Source organism: Diceros bicornis, chromosome 10 (genome assembly GCF_020826845.1).
Source record: "Diceros bicornis minor isolate mBicDic1 chromosome 10, mDicBic1.mat.cur, whole genome shotgun sequence".
Taxonomy (NCBI): Eukaryota; Metazoa; Chordata; class Mammalia; order Perissodactyla; family Rhinocerotidae; genus Diceros; species Diceros bicornis.
In genome coordinates, this window is record NC_080749.1 from 38,580,134 (window position 1) to 38,602,528 (window position 22,395).

Here is a 22,395-nt window from a genome sequence, read left to right on the forward strand (position 1 = left end):
AACAGAAAGACTCTGATGAAAGAATATTTTAATTAAAATTGGTGATATCTGAAATAAATCAAGGTAATACCCATGTATACAAACTAATTTCTTCTTCAAATTGTGTGCATTATATTGTAAAAATACCAAGTCATTTGACTTCATTGGATTCCAACATGTAACCTCAAGAGGGTATCATTTCTTCTCAGTTATATTCCCACTTTTTAAAATTGTCTTTCTTTACTTCAGTTATAGAATTCTTTGGAAATTGATCCATCCTATCAATGTATTAGCTATATGTAATTATATACTGATAAGATATTAAATTCTAGGTTAAGGGTTTTAAAAATCAGAGAGAGGTTGTGTGTGTCATGTTCGACTGGTGAAAAAACACTGACTCTCCAATTACCACAGTTACCTTCTTTAGGTGCAATCCCCCTTAAGTCTTTGGTAGGTAAACCATTTTGTTAATAAAAATAATACCTAGGGGCTGGCTTGGTGGTGTAGTGGTTAAGTTTGGGTGCTCTGCTTCGGCAACCCGGGGTTCATGGGCACGAACCTATACAATGCCCATCAAGCCGTGCTGTGGCAGCAACCCACATACAAAATGAAGGAAGATTGGCACAGATGTTAGCTCAGGGACAATCTTCCTCACCAAAAAAAAAATAATAATCATAATAACTAACATTTATTGAATACATACTGTGCCAGACATTATAATAAGCATTTTACATAAGCTTTATCATTTAACCTCTTCCTTTTGTCCAGTGAGGACATGCTATTCTGACAATCCATTTGACAGACTTAGGAAACCAAGGCTTAGAGAAGTAAAGTAACTTGCCCAAGTCCCATATAATGGTGGTGCTAAAATTTGAATCCACATATGTCTGGTTTTAGAGCTTACCTGCTTACTCACCATGATGTATATACTGCCTACTAATTTTAATCTCAGCTATTTCTAATTAACACAAGAAATCGACTACTGATAGGGCTCATACTTGTATAAATATTTGTTATAGACCAAGATTTGCCAGTATGGTGTTCAAGGTTGACGCTGTTAGCAGTCACATATTTCTTGCTTTCCAACGCTAAATTAAGCATCTTACATGTACAAATTTTAGGACTCTGGAGTCAAGACACATTTTTCACGCCAACCTAAACAGAAAACACTTAATTCGTTTTCAAAAAGGGATGAAACGGAATAACTGTAATGGGTAGCTACTGTCTCCCGCAGGTTCCCATGGCAGCATAGCAGGCTCAAGAGCCATCAGACAGTGAGAAAAAAAAGACACAGAATGGGAGGTGCTGGATCTCTCACATGGAATCACATCAGAGAGAAAGCAGGAGCTGAGGCAGTGTGATGTCTGAGAATTGAAGCAGAGGGACAGATCAGGGGAGAGTTGAGCTGGCCTCAGTGGCATGCTCCAACCTCTTCATTTCTCATCTCCTTTACCCTACTTTGATGATCTGGGGACACGTCTGACGTCAATCCTACAGTCTCTACCCTACTTCCTCATTTTACTTCATTATCTTTATTCTGAAATCCTTCCCTACTTACTTCATACATATGGAGACACTTGAAAGTGCTTATGTACACAAGTGCACAGGATCTTCTTTTTAATCTCACCACACCTTCACATTGTATCCTGTTACACAAACTGAGAAAATCCCTGCCACAGTGTTAACATATCATTGATTAAAAAAAGAAAAAGAACTTTCAGATTTCTTAGAGACTATAGATTTATAGTGATTATATGTAGACAAAGCTAAAGAAAAGGGAACTCATGCTGTAAATTATTTGTATTGATAAACAATAAATATGTTTCCTACAAATCAATGAGCACTCACTCACACACACTCACATACAGTTCTCAACAGGCCTATAATTAATAAACTGATCTTTTAAGTGCTGATCAAAATAATGCAATCTCCTAACGGTTTCAGCTTTGTTGAGTCTTTCTCTGACTGCTACTCAAAACAGCTTACTACTCAAAACCCAAAGCTACTTAATGGTAGAAGATTCTGCATCTCTCAGTTCCCAGATCAGCTCAAAGGCTCACTGTCAGCGCAATCCCTTCTTAGTTACATACATGGACCTGCTTTTCTCTCTTTCCTTTGCTTGATGTATTAAATATGTCTCAAGAAATCAAGGGCTAAATAAACCAACTAAATTAATGGACAGGTATTTATTTAATACTTATGGAATTGTGTGCTCATCATTTATTTCTTCTTTCATTCATCTAATCTTTCATACCTTCTTTGATTCTTTCATATTTTTTAAGTCAAACAATTAGTAACATAATGTTGGACACTTGGTCATTTTCGCTCTTGAGGAAATTATAGTCTTGTTCATTATTTCCCTGAGTAGCCTGGTTATGATAAGCAGTGGTACTAGCTAAAAATAAAGATTTTCTTGCCTCTCCCCCAGAGAGGCTTGAGGCAATGGGGCTGAGATGGGAACAGATAATCCTATGCTAGGACGTATTTGTGACACAGTGATATAGTGGTAATAGGGATTATTTGCCCAAATTAATGCAGGCTGGTTTTTTTTTTTTTTTTTTTGGTGAAGAAGATTAGCCCTCAGCTAATATATGTTGCCAATCTTCCTTTTCTCGCTGAGGAAGATTGGCCCTGGGCTGACATCTGTGCCCATCTTCCTCTACTTTATATGTGGGACACCTGCCACAGCATGGTTTGATAGGCGGTATGTATGTCTGCGCCCGGGATCCAAACCTGTGAACCCGGGGACACCAAAGCAGAGTGCGTGAACTTAACCACTAAGTCACTGGGCCGGCCCCAGCCGTTGTATTTTTAACATAGATTTGTGAAAGAACTCTTGTATCAAAAATAGTTTGAATTATCACTTTTCTATTTCAAATAGAATCAACCTAAAAGTAACACCATAATGCCGATTTAGATACTACATGGGAAATCATGATGCCTCAGTTCTGATACCTACCCAATGATCTTGGGAAAATAAATACTTCTGTGTAGCAATGGTTAATTAACTATTAACTACTTAATTCATTATGAAATATTTGGAGTAGCATCTTGAATACCAAGAGAAAAGAATAATAAATATTCAATATATTTTTAATCATTGATGAACTCATGTTATCATTATTGTTTCTAGAATCTTCTAACATTGTTAGATTTTTCCTCAGTGATTCATAACAGTAGGAATGTATAAAAATCACCTGTTATCAAAAATACACAATTCACAATCCCTTTCTAGGCCTACCCGAGCACATTCTCTAGTGGTAGAGAGCAGAGATATGTATTTTTAAATGGTTATTTTTGATGCCGTCACCACCTTCCAACCCGACTCCCAGTGAGAACCCAATATTTTCTTTGGGCAGTGGCCGCAGCAGTCCAGGGTAGACAAATTAAGCCCTAACTGACTAAACAAAACAATGTTGAATTATGAGAAAATGAGAAGAGCTATTACTTTCTATTCCCATCATAATTCATAGTCATTTTCACAATATTGATGGAAAGAGATAACCAATGTCCTCACCTCCATGAGTAAATGTTGTATGAGATCCAAACTCTGAGAGAAGAGCTCTTGTCATGTAAAGCAATGACTAATTAAAATATTTTATACTACATTTTGAAATGTGTTAAGATGCTTATTTTTTAAAAAGATAACTTTTCATAGCTGACCCATACACTAATAACAAGTATGTTTATTATTATAATTAGTTTTGCCTCCCCCTACCTCTTAGGATCTACCATCTGGAAACCAAAGAGACAATTTTGGAGATGTCACATCCAACTTTTTTTTTAATGCTAAAGCTATTAACAAATCATAGAAGAAAAAAATTTCCTTTTTTTTTTTAAAAAAAAAGATAAATCTATACTATAACCACATTTTTATTTGTATGATCCACAAAAAGGCAAGTTCAGACTTCCAGTCTGAGTTAACTTTCCTTTTAACTGAATGCAAAATAAAATAAAAGAGTATTTATATAAATTAATTTATGAAAACCTAATGTTATTCTTCCACATACTTTACAACCTACATAATTCAGAGTTCGTATAATCTTTATAAGTCTCAGCATTGTTGAAACAATTAAAAGCAATCTTCTATATATTTTCTAAGTGTGGGGCACACAGTCTCTTTGTGAGTTAGCTTCCCCAAAATGAGACAATTGGACAAGATACTATCAGACTCTTCTGGTTTGGGGGAAAAAAAACTCTCTAGCTATATTATGGGAGGTAGAGAGACGATAAACAGACAGAAAGAGATGGAATCACCAATCAGGTAACTAGTTGTGACCAAGGTAGCTTGGCCTAGCACATTAGATAGAGCTGTTAAACAAATGAAATTTACTTTCCACGTTCTTCTTCAGTGCCAGTCAGGTGGGTGTTTTTAATCATCTGTGAATTTTCAGAGTCCTTCTAAAACCATTACTAGGATGTGAGAGGTTAATCCCACCTCCTGACCTCATAGAGCTATGGGCCAGACCTTTAGAATTCTAAAAGGCAGTGAGGTCTCTTTCCTTCTGATTTGGTTTCACAGGCTCCTGGGACATCAATTTTTAAAGGCCCAGTCAACAGATTACAGAAATCATTCAAGTTAAATTTTTATTAGAAAAAAAAATTACTTCACAAATACCCTTTCCTGTGGAAATACAAACTTAAATATCTTTAGCAGGGGAGGAATAGCCAAAGAGGGTGGAGCAGAGTACTTGAAAGATTTCTGTAACGTGGATATGCTTCCCTTTGATTAAATAGTTTTTCTAGTGGTTCTGTTGAATAATTAGTATCAATTACTATTTCCAAAGGCATCAAGATTTATTAGGGATAATTGACCAGGACTCTTATAGAAAGAACACTTGGGAGACAACTATTGACAACAGAACTAAACATCCAGAAAATATTTTATCAGCTCTAATTTTTGAGAATGAGTTGTGATGTGTGGTGGAACTCCAGCCTATTTCTAAAGAGATTACTAACCTTTCTGTCAAGTATCTTTAGAATCTTTATCTTAAAAATTCAATATATAGGACTTAATTTGGGCCTCAAAACTGTATTGCGGAAGATATACCTGTCGTAGGGGACAGGAATTCTAGTTGTATTGGATTTCTCATCATTTACACAGAAATTATCTTCAATTCATTAATTTGGACTGCATTCCTTCATTTCCCATCCCTTCCTATGATCCTCTGGCTTGCAAATCACAATGTCTGAAGGAGTTAGTGCACCCAGTGGTTGATGCTGTCACAGTCTTGCCAGGATCAGAGCTGCATGGTGGAAGAATAACACTTATGGGTGCCATTCTTGGTAAGTAAAGATATATTTTAAGACAGAATTTTGTGTGTGTGTTTTGGTTTTAGCTAGTTGTGGTGAAGTGTTTATAGTACTCTGTTGGCATTTATAAGGCAGCTGGTTGGGTTAGGGTCTTGGTCTGTGCTCCTGGACCAAAATAAAACCAAATAACCTCCACAGGGATCAAACATCAGCGTCAGTGTCATCAGACTTTAAGACCACTTGGGCTGCCCCAGCTTCAGACCAAATCAGAAGCCAGCTGAACCTAAAACTACTTATAATTCAACTAATAAATCTAATCCTTGCTTACACATTACATTGGTTTGGGAATCTTCCAGAATTTGTGACAGTAGGTTTTTCATCTCTAAAACTGAAGCTGGGAAGAATAGTGGTCCTCTTGAAAGCTTACAAAATTTCAAGTTTACCTTATATAAAACAATCACAATACTGGAACCCCTCAAGGAGATCTGACCAGCCAGTTCTTGAAGGTTTGTTGAATTGATGATAGTAAACAGTCATTAAACCACTGAGGTAGCCTGATCAATCCACCAAGATAATTATAGATAAGACGCACAACTCATAGGCAAAGGCATGCAGCAATATATTGTAGTGACTAAGCAGGATTTAAAAAATAACTATGCTCCCCAAGAGTGAATGTTAAATTTGATTCCCTGGCCATGCCCTCATGCTACCTGTTCCGAGTCTTCTCCACAAAATTAAATGACAATGGCATTCTTCCATTGCACAGGCAGAAGGATTGGAATCATCTTTCACTCTTCTCTATATCTCTCAGACCAATCTATCAGCAAATTGTGTGAGCTGTATCTTCAAAATACATCCAAAATCTAATCACTTCTAATCTTCTATCTATTATCAATCATTTGTCTCCTAGATTATTCCACTATTAGCATCCTATAATCTATACTTAACACAGCAATCAGAGTAACACCCTTAACACTTATGCCAGGTCAGGTCATGCGTTTATTCAAAATCCTCCAAAAGCTTCTCATTTCTTTAAGAATAACATACAAAATATTTGTCCTGGCCTAAATGGACCTACCTATACGATCTTCCTTCCCACTGCCCTCCACTGATTAATCTTATCGCTAGCCACCCCTTCCATCTATCTCTATTCTTCCCTTACTGGCTTCCTTGCTTTCCTTGAGCAAACCAAGGATATTCTTGTCTCAGGGCATTTCACTTACTGTCCCTTCTGCCTGGAACTTCTCCCTGATATGCTATGGTTTGATCTCTTACTTCCTTTAGGTTTCTGATCCAGTGTTACCCGTCTGAGAACCCTTTGCGGACCACACTATCTAAAGCAGCAAGCACCCCTACTCCCTATCCTGTTCTCCTGCTTAATTTGACTTCATAACACTTAGCAGTATCTGGCATAACATATATTTCTGGTTTATTTGCTCATTTTCTGTCTCTCACCGTTAGAAATTGAATTCATGAGCACAGGAATTTTATATTGTTCACTGCTATATTCCCAATGCCTGAGAAGGGCAAGGAATATAGAAGAAAATCAGTGGCATTTGTTTGATGAATAATCAAGTGAATGCTGAAGAAATGCGTGAGTAAATGAAAAGATGAATTGATAGATTGTAATGCTTATTAATAGCATGGAATTTTCCATATTATATTTTTTTTAACTCTCATAGGAATCCATCAAAGAAGACTTTTTAAACACATTTTATAGGGAAAAAATAAAAAGAAAGATAAACCATGGCTCAAAGAAATTAGATGAGATCACCAGTGTCAGTTCATTGGTGTTTGTCATACATTTTGTTCATTCAATTCTTAATGCAAAATATATTGATCACCTACTGTCTGCCAATGTCTCAGCTAAGTCCTAGTGATACAGATATAGTCTGTGGCCTTATGGAGCTAAAAGTGTGGTGTGGTAGACAAATAACAAATTAAGTAAACAACCAAGTACCTATACTATTGCGTATGGCAGTAAGTATTATAAAAGAAATAAGATGGATGTGAGATAATATATTTTAAATGGAATACTCAGGGAAGCAAAAGTTAAGTCAAAAAATGAAGGATGTCAAAGAACCAGCCAGCAAAAGAGGGGAGGGATTCATGAAGTTGGCAAGAGCATTCCAAAGAGAAAGAATAGCATATCCAAGGCCTGTGAACAAGAAAGGGATTGATTTGTTTAAGGAACAGAAAGACACCAGTCTTGCTGGAGCACAATTAGGTAGGAAAAGAGGGACATGGGACAGAGCTGGGGAGAATGAGAAGAGGCATCTCATGCAGGTCTATGGTAGAGTTTGGACTCTATTCTAAGAGCAATGAAGGGTTGTATCAGGGGGTTGTGGGGAGGAAGAGTGTGTGACCTGAACCTATGGCTGATTGTTCTATGGAGAATGGATTTGAGGGTGATCAAATGTGGTAGTAGGTAAACTATTCTGAAGACGAGACATTTAAAGTTAGATATCTACCTGCTTCTGAAAGGCTTGCTAATTTTACTAAATTGTACTACAGACCAATACAATAATTTCTGTCTTATAAAAATCACCTAAAATAGGGATAGTCTGGGCTTATTAAATGACATATATTTACTTTCAAATATTTTTATAAATTTTCAGAAATGCTTTAAAAATCTCCAAATATATGCAACAAGATGTTAAAACTGAAGTTTCTGCCCACATACCAAGATAGTACAAATGCTATATTCCAAAGCAATTGTAAAAAGGAATTGCTGATGCACTGCAGATACCCCTGTTCCCCTCACTCATACAAGGGACAGAGATGGTAGTACCTAATTCTCATCTCAGATCTACTAAGAGGGCCTTCATTGAGATGACACTAAAAGCGGGTTGTGTCTCCTTTGCAATTGTATGCATTGGGCGGGAGAGCATGAGCAGGAGGGTGTTCTCATTATCTCCAGGGCTATCTCAATGATGAGAGATGAGCTGCTGAGTTACTTGGGTGGCACCATAAAGGGGAGTTACTGCTACATTGAAATTGACCTGCACACCTATATTTTCTTCATGCAAAGAATATGCAAGTGTCTCCCATGGAAATGCTGTGGATCAAACAAGAAAGAGCTGATGCAATGGTAAACTTGGATCCTGTCCAATACGACTACTCAGAGGAGCAAACAAGCTTCTCTATAGAAGCTGTAGGTGAATCTCCAGATTCCACGGACAAATGATGGAGAGATCAGCCATTAGAATAGAGTACATCCACTGAGACTAGGAGAACTGCAAATGGAAGACTATCAGTCATTGAGAGAGGTCTCCATAGAACCCATGAAGTTATCCACAAATGAAAGTGTCAGCTTAAAACATCTGCCAGGCCATCAGAGTATTCTTCCTACCCTTTATCTTCTTCCTTCCCTCTAGATGGATCATATTCCCATAGCATGATGGGGGAAGGAGTGGATGAAAAAATTGAGGAATGAGTAAAGACTTTTTTCCTCCCTTACCCAGGTTACCACCTGCAACAGTCCCAATATAGGAAATAGAGGCATTTTAACATTAATTCATTTGATTTTTTTTTTTTTTGGTGAGGAAGATCAGCCCTGAGCTAACATCCATGCCAATCCTCCTCTTTTTGCTGAGGAAGACTAGCCCTAGGCTAACATCTGTGCCCATCTTCCTCCACTTTATATGGGATGCCGCCACAGCATGGCCTGACAAGTAGTGCATCGGTGTGCGCCCAGGACCTGAACCTGGGCCGCCAGCAGCGGAGCACGTGTGCTTGACCGCTATGCCATGAGGCTAGTCCCTCATTTGAATTTTTTATTGTTATAATTGACTGAATATTATTAATGACTAAATTGGAAGTTTAAAGTGACAAAGCCATGAACTGCTAAAACTTTCTTGTAGGAAGAGGGTACACTTCCCCTTAAAAAAAAAAAGTTGTAAAGAGACAGGAGACAAAACAATATGTTCAGTAACTCGGTAATCATATCTTCATGAGGCAGCCCAATTAACCAAGTTCATCGGTTCTACCTGTTAATGTTGCCCATCCGTTCCCTCTTCTTGATACCCAATGCAAGTGCTTTAGCCTTAGAACTTAAGTTTTCTTACATAACCTTACTGCCCATATTGACCACCTGGAAAATTTTTTTTTCAACACTCAGTAAAAATATCATCTCTTAAGTAAAGTTTTTCCAGGTGTGCCCAAGAAAATAAGTGCTCCCTCACCTATGCCTTCCCAGGATATTGTATTACCTGATACTTTGTATAACTTTTTATATCTTTATGAGTGTCTCCCCTAAACACCGAGGTTGTTTTTTTTTCTTTTTGGTGAGAAAGATTCACTCTGAGGTAACATCTGTGCCAATCTTCCTCTATTTTTGTATGTGAGTCACCACCACAGCACGGCCACTGACGAGTGGTGTAGGTCCACTCCTGGGAACTGAACCCAGGCTGCTGAACGGAGCGCACTGAACTTAACCACTAGGCCATGAGGCCAGCCCCCCAGACTGAGATTTTTTTAAAGGAATTTGTAACCTTAGCAAATAACAATGTTGTTACTAATTAAAGACCGGTTGTGTGTACTCTGCATATATCTTATTTTTTTTCCTATCATTCTGTTTATAACATCATGGCAAAATTATTTATCATTTGATCATAATTGCAGTAAGGGTTCCCATTGGTAAACAAAGTTTCTCCTGGCAAACTTAAGGAGAAAAAAATTATTGGAAGTGTATTGGGTTAGGTCACAATTGAAAAGGTTGGAAAAGCAGGCTCTGGAAAGTGAAATGGAAAGCAAAGCACAGACATAAGAAGAACCATTATGTCAAAACAACCTTTTGCTAGCTTTGCACTATATGACCAACTTACCCTCAAGTCTTCTGCAGAAGATAAGAAGTTGATCAGAGGATAGAAGGCAATCATCAAATGTATTTTTCGCAAATGTGCATTATTATGCAAACTTACCAAATACATTAACCTCACTTTCTTTATTTCTACAGCTGGTCTTTATAGAAACTTAGTTGATTTGGCTTCTTTACCCATTAGTATGATTCAATGAACCCTTGATTGTGCAGCAATATAGGATTTCTGTTGCTTTCCTGTAACTGATACCATTGTAGTTGTTGTGATCAAAGTGATTCTAAGACCTCCCATTGTAGCCTATATTTGTTCCTCCCCTATTGTGAAGCTACATCTAGTCTTGAACAACTCCAGCCAATATAATAAATGCTTATTTTGCTTATTAACCCACTGGCATGAAACATTGGAAATATCCTATTGGTAGAATTAGTTTCCTCTGTAAAAAACATTTCTCTTTTGTATATGCAAAGCTTTTAACATGAAAAACCCAGTCAGACAAAAAACAAAACTTTTTGTAAGTGAGTCATTAGATGTAACGGTGGGAGATGTTTTCCCTATTTTTACTTCTTGTTTCCTTGAGTCGTGAATTTTGCAATGTAAAAATTATCACAATATATGGGTCACTGATTCATAGCATATATTTCATATTTTAGGACTTTACCTACTGCTGAAACTGATCTTTTATAGGCTGTTCCACTATTCTCTATTGCCAGTTACTTCTGAATTTTAAGTTCATGGGGGTGAGCCCATGGAACAATGCCGATAACCCTACCACCATCTCTACCTCATTGACCACATTGTTTGTGAACTACTGAGCAAATTCAAGGACATTTGCAGAAGGAGGCATATTGACCTCAACAGATTGAGACATCTTGGTCAACTGATTGCTAATAGTTCCCTCCGTAGTTGAGAATCTTAGATGAGTTTTCACAATTCACTGGCTCCATTCCAAGGGGTTCATTACTATTTCTCCTTTTATTGTCACTCATTATTAATTCTTCTTCCTATAAAATGTTGATTCCCCAGTCAAATCATTAGCCAATGTTCATGAAAAGTTCCCTGTCTTTCCAGGAATGGTATTTAGTTAAATGTTCCTATATCATTTCAATTCTGCCTGGTACCAGCATATAACATCTCTATTCCAGGCTCATTTTTTTTCTTCTCAATCTACTAGCTATAGGAGTCTTCATAAGGCCATGAGTATATGTTGAGAAAAGCATGCATTCTAAGAATACACATACTTAATTGATAAATTTGCTTATACCTTCAGGACCTGTTCAGGCCAGGTGTCATAATCATAATTTCTACTTTATCATGGAGTGCTGCTAGATACATCAGACTTGTAGATAAATGGATCAGATAGTACCACACGCATGATAGAAAGCTCCATCTAGTCATATGGTCTGCTGGTATTTGATGATTAGATATTTGATTTTTCCTGAAGCCCAGTAACAAATCAAGAGCTGATTTTGAGAGGAGACTCTATTTGATAATGAGGATATGGTTTTAATCCATTACCTAAAGACTTCTGCTGAGGAAGCTTTACCTAGGCTCCATATAGCAGCCTTATTTGATGTAGACAAAATGCAAAATGACAGAACTGCTTGTGCTTCAGTCTCCAATAGCTGGAGAGCCTTAATCTTGACCTCACTAAAACCTGGAAGACTCTCAGTTTACCTGATAATTGTTAGGATACCCCACATCCACATGGTTTTTGTCTCCAAAACCAAAGAAGACATATACTGACTATTTCTTAGAACATAGAGAAACAAGATATAGCAAATATCCCTTTTGTTATCTCAGATCATAGAACACTGCATCTTTATTGGACTTACCTCCTATCTGCTGGCATTGTTTAAGGTATCTAAGGGTACCTGCTACTTCTCTCTCTCTAGGTCCTATGAGCATGATGATAGAAATATAGTGGAACAGTGTTATATTCTACGGAATGTGGAGATGATCATGGTCAATGAGAACTATATTAGGTACACAGAAACTGAGAACTGATGTAACCCTGAGGAAAGTTAGTTACAGTATAGCTTCTTTTACTGCCATGTAAACTTTTTTTTGATGTTCATTAGGTAATGGCATTAAAAAAAAACTTTTTTCCCCTAAGTTAGTACCTGTATGTCAGAACAGAAAGGGATTCATTCTTTAGCTCCAGTAAGCAGAACAGCAATTGCAGTTGGGACTGTGACCTGAATAATTTTCTATGAACTGTCTAAGATCCATTTGTTTTCTTTACTTGGCAAAGATATACGTGTGTATGATAGAAATCACCAACCCTGAATCTTCCAGATTTTTGATGGTGACAACAATTTCTACAATTCTTTGATTCTTTCTTGCATACAATATTGTTATTGATCATGATTCTATTTTATTTTTTAATTTGCTACATTAGTAGGCAATCAAATGTCTGGGAACTTCAGATTGTTGTTTCTAATTGTAACAATCCTCACATTATGGGTTAGGAAACCAATGTAGGGATCCTGCCATTTTCTAAGGCTATTTATTCCAACTATATACAAATAGCTAAAAAAATTAACATAAATTTGTTTGTGGATCCAATGTACTAACCATAAGCAAATCTTGGGTAAAATTCAATTATCAGCTTGCCACTAAAGCTTGATATATCACAGTTAACATCTGGCTCCCTAGAAATTAGAGATAGCTCAAAGACAAAAGTCTGAGTATTTTCCGTCTTCGGTTCTAAGTTACATAAGCCGTAGATACTTTTTAGGAAGACTAAAAGAAAGTTTGTAGAACATAATTATGATGTTATTTCAGAATCGCTTTTTTAAGAGTACCCAGCTCTTCTTTCATTTAAGATATTCTTGCTATTTGATTTGATTCAACTCTTGGAATTGGTACCTCTCTACTAGGTGTACTTATATTCCCACTGAAGTCAGGAAGCCCTTTTCTAACCTACAGAGAGCATCCTAAAGTGCTTTGTTTCAAAACTCATGTCTATCTCATCTCTCCTGCTGAAATATACAAGTTTTTTTTTTTTTTTTTTTTAACACAGTCATGGTGAATCCTTAGTTTTCAATCTATGCCTTAACCTGAAAATTTAGGTATTTGAACTTGGCCTTAATTTCTTTAAGCTGTACAAGGACGCAGAGCCTTTGATATTTAGAAGTCTTTCATGTGGTTCTAAGGCAATGGAAACTTAAGTAAGTATCAGTCCAATAAGAACTTTCTTGTCTTACATATCTCTCCATCTTTCCTACTTGGTAGGGGTCATAAAACACATTAGCCTGCTGGGGAGGAATACTAATCTTTCATTGGGATTTTTTTTTTCACCTTCAGTTCCCTTAATGCAGACGATGCATTCCTCTTTTACTTCTTTCAAATCCCAGAGAAATTTGCTGATACCTCCATGTTCTTTCTAATACAGTCTTTACTTCCTTCAGCAGACAGGACCTAAGACATCCCTATGCCCACTCTCTTTCTCATCCATGGGAAATACACAGAATTTTTTCTGTAATAAACCTTGGGAGTACAGGCCACCCAAATGCAACCACTTCTTCCTGGTTTGTCAATCAGTTAGATAACCCATCTTTTGTCTTTGACTTTTATCCAGAGGAGTCATACACCAGTCTACTCTGTAGCTTCCAATACCATAAGAGATTCGTGTTAGAGTAAAGTCATCTCACTGAATTCTCTCTGATTAGATTTGAAGTGATAACTAGGCATATTCATCTTCTCCCCTTTGTGAAAGGGGAACTTAAAGCTCACAAAAATTTCTTTTTAAAAAATCTTTACAAATTCTTCTTTAATATCCTCAATAAAATTGCAAAGCTTAAGAGCTTCTAATCAATTCTCATACATGTTCTTTGAAACTCTCCCTTTTTGTTTAGCATCTCACTGTGATGTTATTATTTGTGCCAAAATTTCCACTTTAAGATCTTGTTACACTATGAAGATAATTCTGAGGCTGAGCAGCTAACAACAAATTTATATCATAGTTACTCTCCTCTGAATGTGCTCAGTTGACCTTTTTCCTTTTAAAGGAAGGCACAATATGTGTGTTGTGTTTTGAGCATAATAGATGAACGAAAGGCAATTGGAGTTTACTGAGAATATGCCACATGAAAGGTATAGGCATACCTCATTTTATTCCCTTAAGCCAAAGCCTAATCCAGAGTAAGGCCCTAACTCTCTTCAATTCTGTGAAGGCTGAGAGTGGTGGGGAAGCAGCAGAAGAAAAGTTTGAAGCTAGCAGAGGTTGATTCATGAGATTTGCTAAAAGAAGCCATCTCTATAACATCAAAGTACAAGGTGAAGCAGCAAGTGCTGATGTAGAAGCTGCAGCAAGCTATCTAGAAGGTCTAGCTAAGATAATTAAGGAAGGTGCCTACGCTAAACAACAGGTTTTTCAACGTAGATGAAACAGCCGTATATTGAAAGAAGATGGCATCTAGGATTTTCATAGCTAGAGAGAAGTCAATGCTTGGCTTCAAAGCTTTAAAGGATGGCGTGACTCCCTTATGAGGGGCTAATGCAGCTGGTGACTATGTTGAATGCTCAATGCTCACTTACCATTCTGAAAATCCTAGGGACCTTAAGAATTATGCTAAATCAACTCTGCCTGGGCTCTATAAATGGAACAACAAAGCCCGGATGACAGCACATAATCATGGTTTACCGAATATTTTAAGCCCACTGTTGAGAACTACTGTTCAGAAGAAAGATTTCCTTCAAAACATTACTGTTCATTGACAATGAACCTGGTCACCCAAGAACTCTGATGGAGATGTACAATGAGATTAATGTTGTTTTCATGCCTGCTGATGCAGCATCCATTCTGCAGATCAAGCAGTAATTTTGACTTTCAAGTCTTATTATTTAAGAAATACATTTTGTAAGGCTATAGCTGCCACAGATAGTGATTCCTCTGATGGATCTGGGCAAACTAAATTGAAAACCTTTTGGAAAGAATTCACCATTCTAGATGCCTAGAACATTCGTGATTCATGGGTAGTGGTCAAATTTCAATATTAATAGGAGTTTGAAAGAAGTTGATTCCAGCCCTCATGGATGACGTTGAGAGGTTCTAGACTTCAGCGGAGAAAATCACTGCAGATGTGGTGGAAATAGCAAGAGAACTAGAATTATAAGTGGAGCTTAAGCATGCTACTGAGTTGCTGTAATCTTACGATAAAACTTTAACAGATGAAGAGTTTCCTTCTTATGAAGGAGCAAAGAAAATGATTTCTTGAGATAGAATCTACTCCTGGTGACGATGCTGTGAAGATTGTTGAAATAACAACAAAGGATTTATTATGTAAACTTAGTTGATAAAGCAGTGGCAGAGTTTGAGAGGACTGACTCTAATTTTGAAAGAAGTTCTGCTGTGGGTAAATGCTATCAAACAGCATCGCATGCTGCAGAGAAATCCTTTGTGAAACGAAGAGTTAATCTACATGGCAAAATTCATTCTTATCTTATTTTAAGAAACTGCCACAGCCACCTCACCCTTCAGCAACCACCCCCCTGATCAGTCAGCAGCCATCAACATTGAGGTAAGACCCTCCACCAGCCAAAAGATTATGACTTGCTGAAGATTCAGATGACAGTTAGAATTTTTTAGCAATAAAGTACTTTTAATTAAGGTATGTACATTGTTTCTTTAGGCCTAATGCCATTGCACACTTAATAGACTACAGTGTAGTGTAAACAGAACTTTTGTATCTATTGAGAAACCAAAAACTGTGTGTGACTGGCTTTATTTTGATATTCGCTTTATTGCAGTGATCTGGAACCAAACCCACAATCACTCTGTATTCCCATATTCTGCTAGGTGCCCTTACACAAGAGAGGTGATGGATTTAGGAAAAAAATGTGTGTGTGTGTGTGTGGGCGGGGTGTGATGCACTATTAGTAAGGACATTTTTTAAATGTCTTTCATTCAATGAGAGGTTACTACGGAATGAAAAAATCTCCCATCACCACAAAATTTTCGATTTTGTCCCTGCTCTCATCTTTTTTTCTGTCAGTTTTGTGTTCTCTCTTCCATTGAGTTAAACACGTTGTTCATCCATCTGGGCAGTCTGGAACATAGTTTCTGAAGATTCAATTTTAAGTCCTCTCTTTAGTTGTTTTTTCTTAGCTTGTCCTCAATATACTTCAATCTTTAGTTGTCGTATTAATTTGTGGAAATTCAATGAAAGTGAATACAAAATCATTAGAATAATTCCACATGAATGGACTCCCCCAAACACTAAAAGTTCACCTCTCTTCATGTGTAAAATAAATACCCAAGCATTGGGTAAATTCAATTTTCATTGGTGGAAGAAAGAAATTCTGATAATTCTGCTCTTCTTTTTTGTAGCACATTCTCCTGTTGAACAAATGGGTCTTTCATTTTATATACGAAATGTTTTTTTCCACAAATATACCTCAGATGATATCTTGGATAAGCATGGGAACAGACTATTTTTAAGGCAATGTAATTTTCACATATTTATATCATGGATAAATTTTACTCAATAATTTAAGTACTTTTATTTATGCATCACTGCCTTTGGTTAGCTCTAATCTAAAAGGATAGGTTCTTTGTCTACATTTGCCTTGGTCATGATTTTTAATCAGAAAATGAGTTACAATTAGATTCCAAGAAAGGTGTTGTCCTTTATTCTACTAATTTTGGAACGTACAAAGGACCAGTCTCAGAATGGAGTATGTGCAAACACCATATTATTTACAGCAAACTAAATATAATGCCTTGATTTGGCACTGCCTGCTTGATATTTCTCTTGAAAACTGTTACATATGTTTGTTTTGAGTTTCTGCCAAAATAGCAAGATTGTTAAATATCTTTCCTGTACTTCTTGTTAAATGCAAGGAAAGAATTACAGATTACCTTAGCTTAACTTTTATACAACAGCCCAATGGGCACTAAATCTTTTGGAATAAAAAAATAAATAATATTCAAATTATATAGAAAAAATTACTCTTGTTAACACAAATGGATTGTGATTGTAACATGCCAATATTTATTTTTATACCTAAACCAACTCTATCCATAACAATGTAACTCATTTATAAATTACACGTAGAATACAGTGAGATTGTAATTATGTGGAGGCTGATTATCGAGTGTGAATGATTCAAATTGCTTTTGCTTCCCCGTCTTCTTCCTGCTGTCCACCGTTCGGACAGTTATCACCTTGTTAGTATTTCTACTCTCTGCTTGTTAGTGAGATTGGCAGGGAAAGAGAAAAGGTGTGAAAACGTAAATCAGAATATTATTACTTGCAAGAATTTCTCAAAGAATTGGTAGCGGAAGGGTTTGAAGCTAATTGCTAAAATTATGTTGAGGATATGTGTATTTCACTTATACTTGTTTATCTAGTCCTCCATATATCAGAGAGAGTTAAAAGTAAGACGTAAGCCTTACAACGGGTAGAAAATTATTTCTGATGGAGACTTTCTGAGAAAATTATTTTAGGTGGAGACTCTCTGAAAAACCTATATAAAATAGCCAATCCAATAATTCAAATTTTTACACATCAGATAATTATATCAGAAAACATTATAATTTGCTCCCCAATGAACTGTTCAAACACATAATGAAACATTTACAAAATATGCCTGATGAATCTCTTTAATTGGGGAAAAACATGAAGCTGGAAGTCAATATTTCACATATTCGTATTTTGCAGGCATCGCAGTATACAAAATACAAATTGAAAAGTGGTAATTTCTTTTATTTAAAAGTTTTATGTTTCTCCTTTTAGTAAATCTGAGTGTATTTGAAAGCACTTTTCTACATCTATTTTTACAAGATAGAAAATTCACCCGATTTGAAACATTTTGCATTTGTTCACTCTCCCCAAATTTTAAAACTTCATGTAAACATTCATTTTTATGTTATTCAGTAATAAAATATTTATTGAGCATTAACTTCACGCCCAACATACAGTGGACATTGGAGATAAAACAGTAATAAGCAATTTAGGTGTTGTTTTGCCCTCACAATACTCACAGTCCAATAGCAAAGACAGACATGAGCCAAATACTCTCACATCTATTTTGCACCCTCCCCCTCATTCAGAGTTAACCCAAGCACAGAATAAGGTAAAGGGCAGGAGAAATAATCAAAACACTGAAGTTTGCTAGACCTCTGCGATTTCAGGCTAACTCCAGTGGAGCTCCATGAGTGAGATTTTCCACCTTTCCCCACAGACCATCATTTTTGCCCTGCAGCTGATTATTAGAACACATGAGACAATGTGGAGTTACACTAGCATGATTTATAATAATACATTTCAGAAATAATGAGAAAAACAATAAATCTATAATAACCCAGAAAATCACCAATATACATGCTTGATATAGTATATTTATTTATAACCAAACCCCCTTCTCTCTTGTTTCTCTCTTTTGACTCTCCAATCAGTACCACTCCCAAGATTCTGTTTCCTCCCCTAGAAAGTCCCAAAATACTGACTCTTGCAATGTCCAAATTTGGCTTGAATGCTATGTCATTATATTATGAGAGTGGTTTATTGTTTTCAGCTTCCATATCTTGCACTGCACTGCTTTTCTGTAGCAATAGTGGGTGAGAAAATTTTATCTTAGACTTCTGTGATACAAAAGGTAAAGAACAACATTTTGCTTTCTATTATACCTTATAGCACCAATTGATCATTAATGATAAGCAAATCTTTTTTTTTTTTTTTTTTTTTGGTGAGGAAGATTTGCCCTGAGCTAACACCTGTTGCCAATCGTCCTCTTTTTGCTTGAGGAAGAGTAGCCCTGAGCTAACATCTGTGCCCATTTTCCTCTATTTTGTATGTGGGACACCTCCACAGCATGGCTTGATGAGCGGTGCCTAGGTCCACACCTGGGATCTGAACCCGCAAACCCGGGCCACCGAAACAGAGTGGGCAAACTTAACCACTATGTCACCAGGCTGCCCTCCACTTTTTAAAAATTTTATGATGATGATGAATGGTTAGTGATCCAAATAGTCTCATTAAAGATTACAGAGATTTTGTCATGTTGGGTACTTGATGATTGTATCTTTGAATTGACCTTCTTTGGACAGGTATCCCAAATGAGAAGTAACTTTGTGTTAAGCCACGGAGAATCTGCATTGATTATTAATATAGCATAATCTAGCCTATCCATCTATTACATTTTTTTTAAATGTCAGTTTTTCCTCATATACCTACTTACTTCTAAAGTAGAGTTAAAAAATAAACAAACTCCCAAGTATGAAAATAACCAACAGGCAGGTAGCTAGAAGACGCCAAAAGTAGGAAAAACAACATTTTATCCTGAATATCATCCTCAACTAAGTTGTTTATGGAAGGAAAACAAAATAGATTAATAATAATTTTAATCAAACATGATAAGTGGTGCAGAAGATATTCTCTACCATGTATGCACACAGCTACTTAGAAAAAATGTCTTGAACGTTTTAATGAAGGGAATAGTCTTTTCTTATAAATTGCCGTAATTGAGTCCATCTATTATATTACTATGGAGGGGTAAGCAGATTCTGGTGGATACAATGGATAGGATGTACTTTCACATGCTGGTTTTATCAAAATTAGGGCCATTATTAAAGCGACTGGATTATTGGTTAAAAGAATATTCAGGGGTATTAAATATTTTTCTTGCATATATTTTCTAATGCAATAGAATGGGAGAATTAGTGTTCCCCTGAGGGGATAATGCAGGCATAAGACAGCATGCAGTATGAGAGTTTACCTTGTTGTTAGTCAAGAGAAGATCTGCTCTACGCCTCGAGGACATGGGGAACCTATCCTCTTGAATCATGTCTATAGCACATCTTTTCCATAGCTGGATATATCCAAGTCAGAAAGTGTTCAATCTATACTTCTGGAACTTGACCATTCTCCCTCTTATATTCAACAATAAATTCATAATTGTTGATTAGGAACACACGGAAATTTCCGTCTTGTATACTGACAATATCCTCTTTAATTAACGAGGTCCTCTGGAAGCCCATTTCTCCCAGTTAGGTAGGACATGGAGTATGCTCCAATCCCAAATGACAAAAAGGCAGCCTCTAGTTTGTCTCATGCCAAAGTACATAGTCACCAAACCCAGCTAGTAAACAAATCTATTATTCTGACTACCTGTGACTATTTGCAGTTTATGCCTTAGGAAAGACCACTTTTTCACCAGAAATTGCATTGACATTAAGTTACATAAATAAGATTTTTAAAACAACTATCATATTTCAGAAGATTCATACCTGGCTGTCAGGAATTTTGTCAACTACAAACAGAAAGGGAGCAGTTTACACAAGACTGCACAGTCTCACACAAGACTGCACAGTCTCAATGCTGACACCAACTGTGAGAGTTTTGGTCAGCGTACAATTAGAGGGAACAGTCCACGTGAGACCACTCTCCCTTCTGACACAAACTGCAACTTTGAGAGGTTCCCCAAACCACCCTCAGTTTTGCTCATTTGCTAGGATTTCCGGAACTCATTGAAAGCTATTACACACACAGTTGTGGTTTGTTACAGAGAAAGGATATGGAATAAAATCAGACAAAAGAAGAGGTGTGTAGGGCAGAGTACAGGGAATTACTAAGTGTGGAGCTTCAATTGTCTTCTTGTCATGGAGTCAGAATGCATTACTTTCCCAGCATCACTATGGGACAATACATATTGAGTATAGTCAACAATGGAAGCTCACCCAAGCCTCGTTGTATAGAGTTTTTATTGGCGCCCCATTATGTAGGCATGATTAATTGATTGCCCATGTGGTTGATCTTACTCCCCAGGTTAACTGATACTATATGGTTTAAAGCCTCCACCATAAATCACATTGTTACTATCTGGCTAGCCCAAGACCCACAGGCAAAAAAAGATTGCCAACCAGGAGCTGAGGGCAAAGGCCAGACCTCATTCAGGGCAAGGTAAAATGCTTCACTTCACGTACACACAATTTTTCTGAAAAGTCACTTGAGATAATAGCAAATCTTTGAAGAACAATTCTCTGCCTTTTGTTTGTTTTTACCTTACTTTTATGCATTGTTCGTCTTAGAGAGTTTTTTCTCTCTAAGACATTTTTAAGAATTCTTAACCCATCCTTAAATTTTCTCTCATGTTAAAGATATTAATTTTAGGGGCTGGCCCGGTGGCTTAGCGGTTAAGTGCGCGCGCTCCGCTACTGGCGGCCCGGTTGGGCCCGGTTCGGTCTGGGGCGCACACCCACGCACCGCTTCTCCGGCCATGCTGAGGCCGCATCCCACATACAACAACTAGAAGGATGTGCAACTATGACATACAACTATCTACTGGGGCTTTGGGGAAGAAAAAAAGGAGGAGGATTGGCAATAATGTTAGCTCAGAGCCGGTCTTCCTCAGCAAAAAGAGGAGGATTAGCACGGATGTTAGCTCAGGGCTGATCTCCCTCACCAAAAAAAAAAAGAAAAAAAAAAAAGATATTAATTTTATTCCCATACAATTTTTCATTATAACTCTACTTCTAAAACTAAAGAGTGACCAAATGTAGCTGTCACCAGCAAACTGGCAGTAATTCTGACTTAAACTGCCTTTGTGTGTGTGTGTTTGTCTTTGCTTAGTCAATATAAGATATTTGCTGTAACTCTATGAGATTATGGAAGCTATCTGAGGTCAAATAATAAGAACTCGAAGCAAGTCATTGGGTCAAGCCACATGGATTCAATGGTAAGCAGAGCTTTCATTTTTATTTTTTTAAGCAGAGAGTAAAATTTATACATACTTATATAATCAAACAATAATGAAAGAAATATAGGTTTCCGATTTATCATGTAATAATTGAGAGTATGTACTCTTTAATCAATAACTTTTTTAAACTAAATTCCTCATAAGATCTACTAGTAGGCACTTGGTAAACAATTTTAACTTGAACATGTATTTAAAAGCAATACAATTACACTGGTAAAAACATTGGCTATAATTCACATGTTTTTTTACATTCATACGTGAATTTCCTGAATTAGTCCACAATCAGGATGTAGAGAACAGCAAAAGGAAAAAATTTACAAAATGGCTATATGCACATGCAGTTAAGGTTTAGAAGACAGAGCCAAGTAAGGGAATACTATTTACATATCTTTAAAACATTGAGCTTCTTAATCTAAGCTAAAGTATTGGACATGTGAGTAAGAAAAATCAGTAGAATCATTTTGTCCATCTTAATGAAAATATTTTTTCCTGAGAACTGCTAATGCTATTTCAAAGATCCATTTCTCTAGTGCTTATGCATAATTCAAAGAAATAGGTGGGTAAATTATTATGTCTTACCACACAAGTAAGAGGTAACCTTTGAATTTCTAATTGAATTTTAAGAAAATAAATGATTTTTAAG